The sequence below is a fragment of the Homalodisca vitripennis genome, chromosome 7, assembly GCF_021130785.1.
Source record: "Homalodisca vitripennis isolate AUS2020 chromosome 7, UT_GWSS_2.1, whole genome shotgun sequence".
NCBI lineage: Eukaryota > Metazoa > Arthropoda > Insecta > Hemiptera > Cicadellidae > Homalodisca > Homalodisca vitripennis.
Window position 1 is genome coordinate 57527602 of NC_060213.1, and position 11745 is coordinate 57539346.

Genomic DNA, 11745 nt, shown 5'->3' on the forward strand with positions numbered 1-11745 from the left:
TTGTTATTAAATTATTATGTTTTTTTTATTCTTAAAGGGATTTTTTTCTTTATCAAAAAATACTATATACATATGTTTAGTACCTGCCAAACACATGCGATAGCTGATATCCTTTCGTTTATTAATATTTCATTGAAGTTAAATCGCCATTTAGATTTAGCTGAAGTTGTTTGGAAAGCTATAATTACTAGCTAAATAGCCTCATGAAACATTAATAATTAATACTTTATTAAAGTAATGTTCTAAAGATAACATAAATATTATTATTTACGTACGCAAGAGCGCCAACATTATGCAGAAGTAATAATATTTCTAAAATACATTGTAAAATCCATTCTAAAATCCATCCAAATGTAGTTAACGTAACATGATATTACCATTTAGTATTACAAGGTACATTTTGTAGTTATTTATTAAGAATAAATTTGCAAAGTGTCGTAATGTAATATTAAAATTAAAAATTTTATTGGTATCATTACATTTAAAAGCGTAATTCAGATTATTTAAAGCATTATACACCTTAAATGTTTTAAAAGCCAGAAGCTAAACTATTTCTCTCACGTCCTGACTTGCTGGCCACTAGTAACGCTACGTCTACAGTTTCGGAAATGCTGCCAAGTCTGGGGTACACGAGAAGTATTTTAAGGCAAAACCGTGTCTTTTAGTATTTTAGGTTACTGTATAGAAAGGTTGAACATTGTCTATTACGCCCTAATAGGATATGACATGAATTCATAATTTTACCAACCAATCCTCTACTATTTCCTCCTTTACTGGTCGCCATCAGCAAAAAACAGCATAAAAACTACTTATATCTTATACCTAAGCGGTTCAAACTAAGTAGTCATCTTGATACTAATATTTTACTACCGATGCGTTGGTGGAAATAAACTATTAAGTGATGCATGTCTCCGTAGTTTCTCCATTTTGTATTTGGTTGCTTTAGGTAACTTTATTCAGAAGCTCCTACGCAGTCGTTCGTCGTTATGCTTTTATTTAACCGCAAGCCTGATGTACCGACGTTGTCTTGTCTCACCATAAAGCATTTTTTCAACAAAAGTTTTTTTACTAACATATAAAATTATTTGTTACTTTTAAATTTTATTCTTTTATATACAATCCTTTACCAACTACTCTGATAATTTAATAAGTTACGTATTTTTGATGAAAGGTCCTTAATTATTTTTTAAATTACGCTTAATACATAAGGTTTTATTTTTAATACAAAAAGGTCTGAAATTTTAAAACTTAACTTTCGAAAAATTATAACTTTGCAAAATTTTTATTGTTATTTATAAATGTACTAAATTTATCTGAAAAGTCCTATGTGGTCATCATATTACAGTTGCACATATTGCATACATCACTTTAACCGAAAAAGAAATTTAAACCTTTTAATCAACATAAAACATATACAAAAAGAGTGTGATTTCCTTTAAATTTATAACATATTGACATACTTCTAATATTAAATACATAGACTCTTCTTGTGTTATATGAACAGTTGGTAATTACCATTCTTAAACGACATCACTTTCACTCTTAAAATCATTCCGTGAATTTTCTGTACGCTTTAATAGATAAACGACTTAGGCATAATACTAATACATTTATGATACTTTTTATGAGTAACCTTTTACTTATGGCACGTTTTATTATGGTATATATTCATCGGAATCTAGGCAATATTGATTTCTCACAATTCTAGGCCATATATTAGAATATTTTGGTTATAATAATGTTGAATAATTTAATGCGAATAATTATCAGCTAAATTAAAAATCATTTTATTTCTTCCAGATATCCCAATACTGTTTATATGTTGCAGACTTAATTGACTAGGTTTGATCATGTTAAATAATTAAATTCATTTATTCACTTATTCATTTAAATCATCGCTACATTTTTTTCCTACAAACACGTATCAATATAAAATCATTCTTAGAATGATAATTTTTGAAAAGCATGATTACATACATGCCATTTTACGAGTACCTTTAACGAAGTAACACATGTGGGCAAGATTTGAATTCGGATTTACATATAGTTTTAAAATCCATTATAAAATACAACTATGCATCCCCATTTATTTTGAACTTTACAGCTTAAAGCTAACCAACTTATCTCATAATTTATCTTGTCGATGAATTCCTTAAGATCCTTCGGAAAGATTAAGTTTGTGCAAATCATAGCACTTCTTATTAGCCAAGGTCATCAGTTTGCAGAGTCACGAGGAGATGTACACAAAACATCAATATATTACCCGGTTCTCCGGGTCTCACACTGCTGTGTGTGGAATCCCATTAGTTAATCAGATAATGTATGTTTGCTTATCTTATTTTACCATATGGTAAAAGTACATTATTACTTTTGTTGGTTACTTAAATTTCTGTGCTCGTAACGTTTTTCTTAAACAGCTGTTTTAGAAATTAATTTAAAGAGAAAAACGAGAGGTTGAAAGGGACTTACCAAATACGTGAAGCAATTGCAAATGTTTATCACATTATGAAAGATAAGCGGAAAATAACACACCTATACATTTGAAAAATGGTTTAACAGCCTGTCAATCAAGCAACTGGAATTTCAGAATGCAGCTAAAAACGTATCTAAGGTTGGAAACTCCTGCGGGCACTTTTTGCAATATGCCAATAAACGTAATTAAACGTAAACATATTGAAATTGGAGTTTGGAGATCAATGAATAGTTTCTATCGACAGCATGACGAACAGGATACATAGAAATATTTATTGAATGTGTAATATAATACTTAAGAAAAGAAGTAAGTGGGCTATAATACAAATTTTATCTAGCTTAGGATTTTATAAAAAATATTACCAATAACAGAAACACAAACTGATCATTTTATATCCGTGAAATGCATATAACATGTCTATGTGGCTCATAAAGAAATTCTACAAGCATATTATGAGCCTATTAACGGAATTAGTAAATTTATCTTTTAAAATAGGAGTTTTCACCTCCATCCTAAAAATCGGAAAATTCAATCCGATTTTAAACAAAGACGATCCAATGTCAATTAAAAACTATCGGCCTGTCTCAATTTTGCCTGTACTGAGCAAAATCTTTCAAACACTGTTCTTAATAAGAATCCTTCAGTTTTTAAATAAACACAACCAGCTTTCGAAGGACCAATTTGGTTTTAGAAAGGGAAAGTCGACAATAGAAGCAGACGTGAGTCTGGTCGACATGGTTGTAGAGGGGATATAAGGTCAAAATTCTACAACTGGTGTGTTTCTTGACCTAACTAAAGCATTCGATTTCGTAGACCACAGCAAACTGCTTGACAAATTGGAATTCCATGGCATTAGAGGTGTGCCTTAGTTCATCTCTCTCTAAGCCATCGATCACAAAGTTGTTTAGATTGCAAACCAAGTTTCAAACCCAATCGAAATGAGCTTTTGGGGTCCTCTAGGCTCCATTCTCAGCCCGATTCTCTTCTTAGTCTATGTCAATAACATAGGATCATCACTTCTGCATGGAAGACTCGTGCAGTATGCTGATGACACAACCGTCTGATTCAGTGGAAAGCCAAAGATGGCTGTGGAACAACAGGCTTTTGTTGACCTCAGAAACTGTGTCCAGTACTTTCAAAGCCTTAATCTGACAACAAATTCTTCTAAATCAAACTTTTTAAAATTTTCATTGCGCTCTGTAGAATCAGAATACAGCTTGGGCATCATGCTAGCAGATTCCACGCTAGAAGAAGTCTATGCCTCGAAGATCCTTGGTATACACCTAGATCGAGGGTTGACATGGAATACATAAATAGATTCGGTTTGCGCAAAATAATCTTCAGGTATTAAATGTTTTGAGGTCCCTAGCCAAATACTGCCCTAATCAAGTACTGATGACGGCGTATTATGGCTTGATTTAACCACATCTTTCCTACGGATAGATTTTGTGGGGACGTGCGCAAACAATCAATTTTTAAGAGTATATAAATTGCAAACAAGTCAATTCGAAAATTGCAAAAATAAATTTCAGACAATCATCCAAACAAGTTTTCAAACAATTGCAACTGTTGACTCTGCCGAGTCTCTAAATTTTGCAAACACTTCTGTTCTGTAAGTCAAGATGTGCCCTGATAAGGGGCTGACACATACATGAGTATGAGACCAGAGGCAGAGACAGCTACCGAACTGACCGAAAGAAACAGAACGGTTGCTTATGAGCACCTGCCCTCACAGATTGCCAGATTCCATAAAAAGTGCCCCAACGCCCCAAGTGTTAAAAATTCGCCTCAAACGCTTTCTAGCGTCAATGGCATTTTATAATGTCAGCCAAGTTATTGCATACAACTGGGAGACTGATCATTTACAAGACTGACGCCGACGTAGCGAGTGGATAGAATTGACATATGAATGAGACTGAAAGAATTCAAAAACTTTATGTATGAGTGGATATTGTAGTATAAAGGACAAAATTGTTTTAATTTAAATTTCTAGACTTTTGCTGTGCATGTTACCATGATTTCCAATAAAATATTTGACTTTGACTTTGAAAATGTTTAGCTGAATACAGAAATTATAGGCAGGTATTGCACATGAATGATATATTTGTTGATCTACAATGAGCTAACCTATGCTCGGTCGTATGGTAGTACTTTGGGGTTGAAGACACTTTTAAGTAAAGGGCATCGCCTAAACACTGTCCCATACAGGTGGGGAAGATAAGATGGATAATGTTCTACTTAGTTAACAACTCAAGTTATGAAATATGGGTGAACACTAAATGATTTCCAAATCAGAACGATAATCGTGTTGTTGTGATAGATAATGCTCCCTATCACAATAAACAAGACGATCCTGCACCAGCATCAAATAGAAAGGCCGAACTATTCAAATGGCTTTCCGAGCGTAATATTGCTCTAGCAGACACAATGTACAAACCAACGCTTTTATCAAATCCTACAAGTCTACGTGCAAAATGTACAATATTATTCAAAATTTTTCTAAAAGTGGACACATTTCCATAAGTTCGTCTGTAAAAAGAAATGAAATAACTAAATTTTCAGCCAATAAGTAACTAAAAGTAGACTCACTTTTTATTACTATACGTTCATTTTATAATGAAAACTAAATGTGTATCTTAATTTCACATATATTTTACATTCTTTGAACCCACTTTTGTTTCTGTTACTATATATAGTTAATAAAGTTTCTTGAATATATATATATATATATTTCTAATAATATATTTCTAATAATAATATATTTCTTGAACCATATTGCAATATATGTTTTTTATATTACGTCTTTCGAATTATAAGCCTATATCATATTCGTTTAAACATAGACAACAAATGTTTAGTAAGTTTTAATTAACTGCAGTACAGTATAACCAATAAAAATAATAATGCAACATAATACCAACAAAGCCACTGATTTTCACAGTTCCCACAGAGACAGTGCCACGGCCGCGTCGCCCGCCACCGTTGAGTCAGGAACTGAAATCACTGTGCTAAGATATTATCGTATCCAGGCCCCTTGTACAGATTGTGTCCTCACGCGCTCACCTCCTGAATCCCCTATACGCGTTTCACCGATCATTCTATACCTGACGCAAGTTACTTCACGTCCGTCTGTCGGACACTGTTCTCCTCAACAGCTGCCGTGTCTTCTTTCTCAATCGCCTGGCCCTCCCTCCTTGCAAACGGCACAGGGATTACTTTTAATTTGTAAATAAGTAGCTTATAGCCCATTACAAATGTTACTAATATTTGAAACTATGCTCACTATTACAATATTAATCGTATATAACACATATCATAATCTTTTAATTAAATTGTCTCTTATACAGAATCTATAAATTAGTTGCAAAAGAAAGTTAACATTAAATTTATAATATCTTTGGATACACAAACATGAATCTACCTATGGATGGAGGAGTAGACAAATACTAGGTTGTATTTATATTTCATTATTCAGAATATTTTGTAAGCAATATTAAGTATATTTATTGACAAATGATATTAGAAACTCAAAACTTAACATAAAATAGATAATTATGTTTAAAATATTTATACTTTGTACAATAAAAGATTAAAAAGCCTTATAGACATTATCAACATCATCTATAATACCAAGTAATAGGAAATGAAACTCATTACCAATATGATTAATTTGTATAAGGTTTTTATGTACAGTTTTAATGTCATAAAAAGATTTAATTTATTTTGGCCTCATAACTAATAAACTACAATACAAATAAAAACTACAATATTTTATTACACAATTCTATTGAAAAATACAACAATTAATTGTGGGGATAGTGAAACATTAATACTACATTAAATTTAATTTTATTTTTAATAGAATATTGCATTGCTTCATTTGATTGTTGTTGTTGACATTAGTAATCCTCTGAGTATTGTTCTATCGTTACATTTTATAGTTTATAATATTTACACAAAATCACACTATTAAAATTCGTGTCTTAATTGGAAAGCTTTATCTTTTTTATTGGTGATTTTTTGCGTGGGTTGTTGTCTTTTATCGTTGGCCACATGAGATTGTTAATACATTTTAGTTCTTAAAACCTTGTTGTGTCAAAATACATCTGATATATTCATTTATTAAATTACGAAAGAGCTATTGTGCACTTATAAATTCTTCAAAGGATTTACCGTATACGGTATGTAAGTATTGAAAGTAAATTCTGGTATACGATAATAATAATGATATCTAACTAATTGTAATAAAAACAACATACAACTAAATTGTCAAGCAATTATATTATTATAAATATATATTATTGTAACCCTCAAGCGCTCTTAAAGCGCACGGGATTACTTAGAATAATTCTTATGGAATTATTCCATTTTACTGTTCCTATTTGAAATAACTCTGTTCAAGTTCCAAGTACTATGACATATAACTAAGCACTATGATTATTAAATCAAACCACTTTAAGAACCTTAATTTTTACATTGTTCTAAACAGCACTACATCCGAACCTTCAATAAAGCGAGCAATGTGTCATAAGTAAGCTATTTTCGGTTGCAAAGTTTTAACGTTGGCAATAAGTGTGCTCAATAAACTATGCCATAAACCCAGGTGACTGTTATTGGTTGGCAAAGTTGGCGTTCTCTCCACTTATTTGTGCTATTAATCTTTTGTCCAAGATCCCGAAAGAAATATATGTGATCAGTCTGTAATTTTTTAAATAACCCATTTTGCTGCTGTGGATTCAGATTTTAATTTTAAGGATAATTTGTGTTAATTTTGCTTTGCAGGTTAACTTTTAAGAATAACATGTCATATTTATTTAATTTGCTTACATACATTTTAGCTATGTTTTGTACCTTAATTATTACAATATTATATAAAAACTAAAACTACCAGAGAAGTAATGAAAAATAGGAACGTTATCATTGACAATTGAATGTTGTTAGAAGCTTACGTTCACTTATTTATAGTCATACACACCAATGTTTCCTTTTTTAACCATGCCAACTTAAAACATTGAAATCATATAGCGTAATATATCACAAGATAAATAAATGTCTTAAGTTATTTGGAAAGATTAAGAATGTGCAAAACCTAGCACTTTACACTTCCTTATTAGCTACGGTCAACAGTATGCAGAGTCACGAGAAATGTGTATAACATTACCATAATACTCAGCTCACCGGGTCACACACACACACACACACACACACACACACACACACACACACACACACACACACACACACACACACACACACACACACACACACACACACACACACACACACACACACACACACACACAGCTGTGTGCTCGTGTATGGAGACCTTTTCGTATGGATAACACTGGGATTTTACCTCATTTTAATAGGCGAGAAATATGCATTGTTAGTTTAGTTAATTGATTTTAATTAACAGTTATGTATATAGACAATATTCTAACATATGTATAAAACAGAATGAACAAGAGAATTGACATAAACAGAAGTCAGTACTGACTAAGGTATCCCTACATTAGTTTTTCTGGGTCTCTGTTGGCAGAACCTTCTCTTATACTACCATCTTCTATGGGGAAAATGGGCAGGAATATACAGACTTAGCTGTGATTTATCACATAAAGAATGGTTGTGAAATAAGAAGTTTTTCAATGATTTAAAAATAAATATGTAAAGACATTTAAAATTAATAAAAATATGACTGCGTCGTCATACTTCAATATTTACATATAGCAGTTGATAATATTCGATAATTAACACTTTTACCGTATCATGAAATTACAATCACTTACAGTATCATCCGGTCTCACAGACCTGAGGGAGGTTTTTTGCTGTTTTTGGGCTATTCTTGTTTTTTAGTTCAGATTTAAACACAAATTATATTTACAATTATTCCCTGTTGATAACAAAACTACAATTTATATTTTTTAAATTTTTATAATTACAAAAAAATTTTAAACTTTAATAAATTGGGAATTTTGGATGGAAAAATTATATTCTAGAATACTGGTATAGTATAAATCTGTATTTACAAGTATCAGAAATACACGTACAATTTTACCAAAGCAATTAAAACATAAAAAAGGCATAAGCACATACAAAAAAAGTATCCACAGATTTTAGATATTCTAAACACATGTAATGCACAACTTTCTGCTGCACTCCAAAAACAGATGGGTTGTCCGCATTTGATACATTTGTAATTGGTTTTTATTTCCTTAGCAGCTGGGCACTTGGAACATGTCTTCCGTTTTTCCAGTTTGTCACTAGGAAACACATTCATTAGGATTTGCAGCTTCTGTGTCTCCAACGTACTCCGTGATGACGCGTCTAATGTCTCTTGGCAAATTTTGAATTTCTAGGCGTCTTGACATGTGAGGCTTTATGCGTTTTAAGGTCAGACGTTTTATGAATTCAAATCCTGTAATGAGTGGATTGTTATCTAAGGCTCTTACTCTTGCAGTAGGCCCGGGTAATGGTCCCCTCAAAATGTTATTTTGAGGTGTTCTGCGCTGCTTGGGTGGCTCCTTTCTGCACCATACGCTACCATTTTTCCCCAAAAAAGTCATCATCAGATTCCTGAACCAAATAATTTTTCGACACTATAGTGGATCATCTTCATCTTCCAATTGGGTTTCATCAAAAGCAAAACTATCATCACTTTCACTTTGATTTAGTTCGTTATCAGACACTACATAGTTTGGATCTTCATCCGAATCGTCAACAGGTTCATCGTCACTATCATCCCCTTCAACGTTATGTAGGAGTTGTAAAAGTCGCTCCTTAAATCTTCCATCGTTCACTATTAAAATTTCCGACTCACTCATGATTATAACAAGTTATAATAAAACATAAAAAACTAATATAGACAAACACGTAATAACTATTCAGACTTTAACCGTATCATCCGGTATGACAGACCGGTAGAATAGTTTAAAGTAACCGTATCGTCCGGTACAGTAGACCGTAGCGCTCACAAAATAACTTGACTTATTCAAGGTTAAACGCCCTAGACAAACTAAAACCAATCAAAAACGGCTCAGGAGAGACCAGTTGACAGCGTGGAGGAGGCAACCGAACACCAGTAGTGCCAATTTCAGAAACATGAAATTCCCCTCCGGTCTCACAGACCGGTAATACGGTAAAAGTGTTAATACATGACTAAGCCTTCCCACAAGACTACTGGTCTGGTGCAATAAAATGGCAAAAAGAATTGTTTTATTTATAGAGGTGGTAATAGGACTATAACGTTCTCTTTTTCACTTAACCTTTTTAAGCAAATATATAAAATAAATATAACCACTCCTTTCACGAAATTAAAACTAGAATTTTGAAATGTATTAAATTCTGGAACAAATTAAATATTGGATTAAGTAAAAAAATTTTAAATTAAATTCATTATAAACATTAATCTTAAAAGAAGATATCTTTGATACAAAGCGACAACTAATAAATTTGTCTTGCCTTTATCAAACCTACTTATCCATTATCCATCATATAGTTATTTATCTGAAAAAGAGATCAGATTGCCGAAACGTAGTGTTACTGATTTTTTTTAACTTGTGAAAAAAAACTATGGTAATGACCGGAAAATACTGTTTCCTTAAAATGTCTGATATTATCTAAGATATAAATTTAGCCACTTGAAACAACTGTCAGAGAAACCACACTTTTTCCATTTTATTATCATAAGAAGGTGAAACATGCAGTGAAAAGCGTGGGAAAAAAATTAAATAAGTTTAAATTGTAGATTGTGGCTTGTCTATGATAACTTTTATATCTACTTTAAGTTTTGGGAAGGGATGTGGTAAGGACTTTGATAAGGAGGAAACACAGATTGAAGCATTGAGAAAATATTATGACTATGAATAACACATAAGAACTGTTAGTGGACTTTTCTTTTTAAATATTTAGATGCTGCAAGGAGTACCTATACTGATATTTCTTTAATAAGATGGATATTTAGGGGAAGAAAACTAATTAAATGGATGTATTTGAGTACGTATTAATATATCTGGTAAGGAAGAGATAATAAAAATGTATTGGAAATTCCTGGGATAACTGAAAGTGTAACGGAAAGATTGTTATTGATGAACTGGAAAGGTATGTTGTCGGCTCCGGATGCAATGAAAAGACAATATTCCCCTGAGTTATTCATTATCTACAGTCTATGTGTATTACATTTTAACACATTCTTCCATTCAATTTGCTAAATATGTATTGATATGAAATTGTTCAACAATACTTTCTTATTCGAATAAACATATTATATTTTTATTATGAATATAGAAGGAAATTGCAGTTTTCGTTGTTAATTACAATAATTATTTATTTATACAAAACATAGTAAACATGATCTTCGGAGTGAATAATTCCAAAGCTATTTTATATGTTTACAATTGTGTAGGAAAAGTAAGACCGAAGCCAATCAATAAGATTGTTTAGCAAAATGAAACTTATGTTGTTGAGATATTTCCTGCTTGGTTAAATAAATTAACATTTAGCTAGGTTTAGAGAACTTCAAATAATACATCTTGGTTAAAGTGTTAAACCAATTATATAAGCAAATAACTATATATCAATAAATCAATTTTAAATTATAATTTTTCGTGACTTTGTAACATATATGCTTATGTTCGGATTTAACCAAATTTTATATAGCAGTACAGTATACATTATATTTAGATGACTTTTTTCAGTTACAATAGATTCTACTTCTAAAGAATTCTCCTTCCAACAGCTTTGAATTATGTGCGGGTATCAAATAATCTTAACATCTTTATTTATAAAATATTGGGGATTTTCACCTATGCATTAATGCCAATACTCATATTTTCAAATAACTGTAAATTACTATGTTATAAAGAAGTAATAAAAATTCATGTTTCGTTCAACTAATTATAATATTATAATAACAATTATCCTCTTTACAATGCATAATAAAGCGCTAAAATCGATAAAATCCTATGACATAAATAATATTCTTTGTTTGAAATAAATATAATATAGTAGCCAGTTGTTAGTTGAACTTCCATTATAAATGTAAATATAAATACGAATCACAATACTCTATATGATTGGCTCACTATTGGCGGCACTGGACGTGAGGGGCTGATATTGTTTGTGTTACGTTAGCAAACCTTTTTATGTTGTGTGCACTAAGGCCATGTTATTTATTGAAATCGTGTTCAATCAGTATTTTGTTCAGTTTAGATTATATCCTATAGCATATATACGTATATATTTGGAACTTACTTTTATCAAATGAACATTATGCA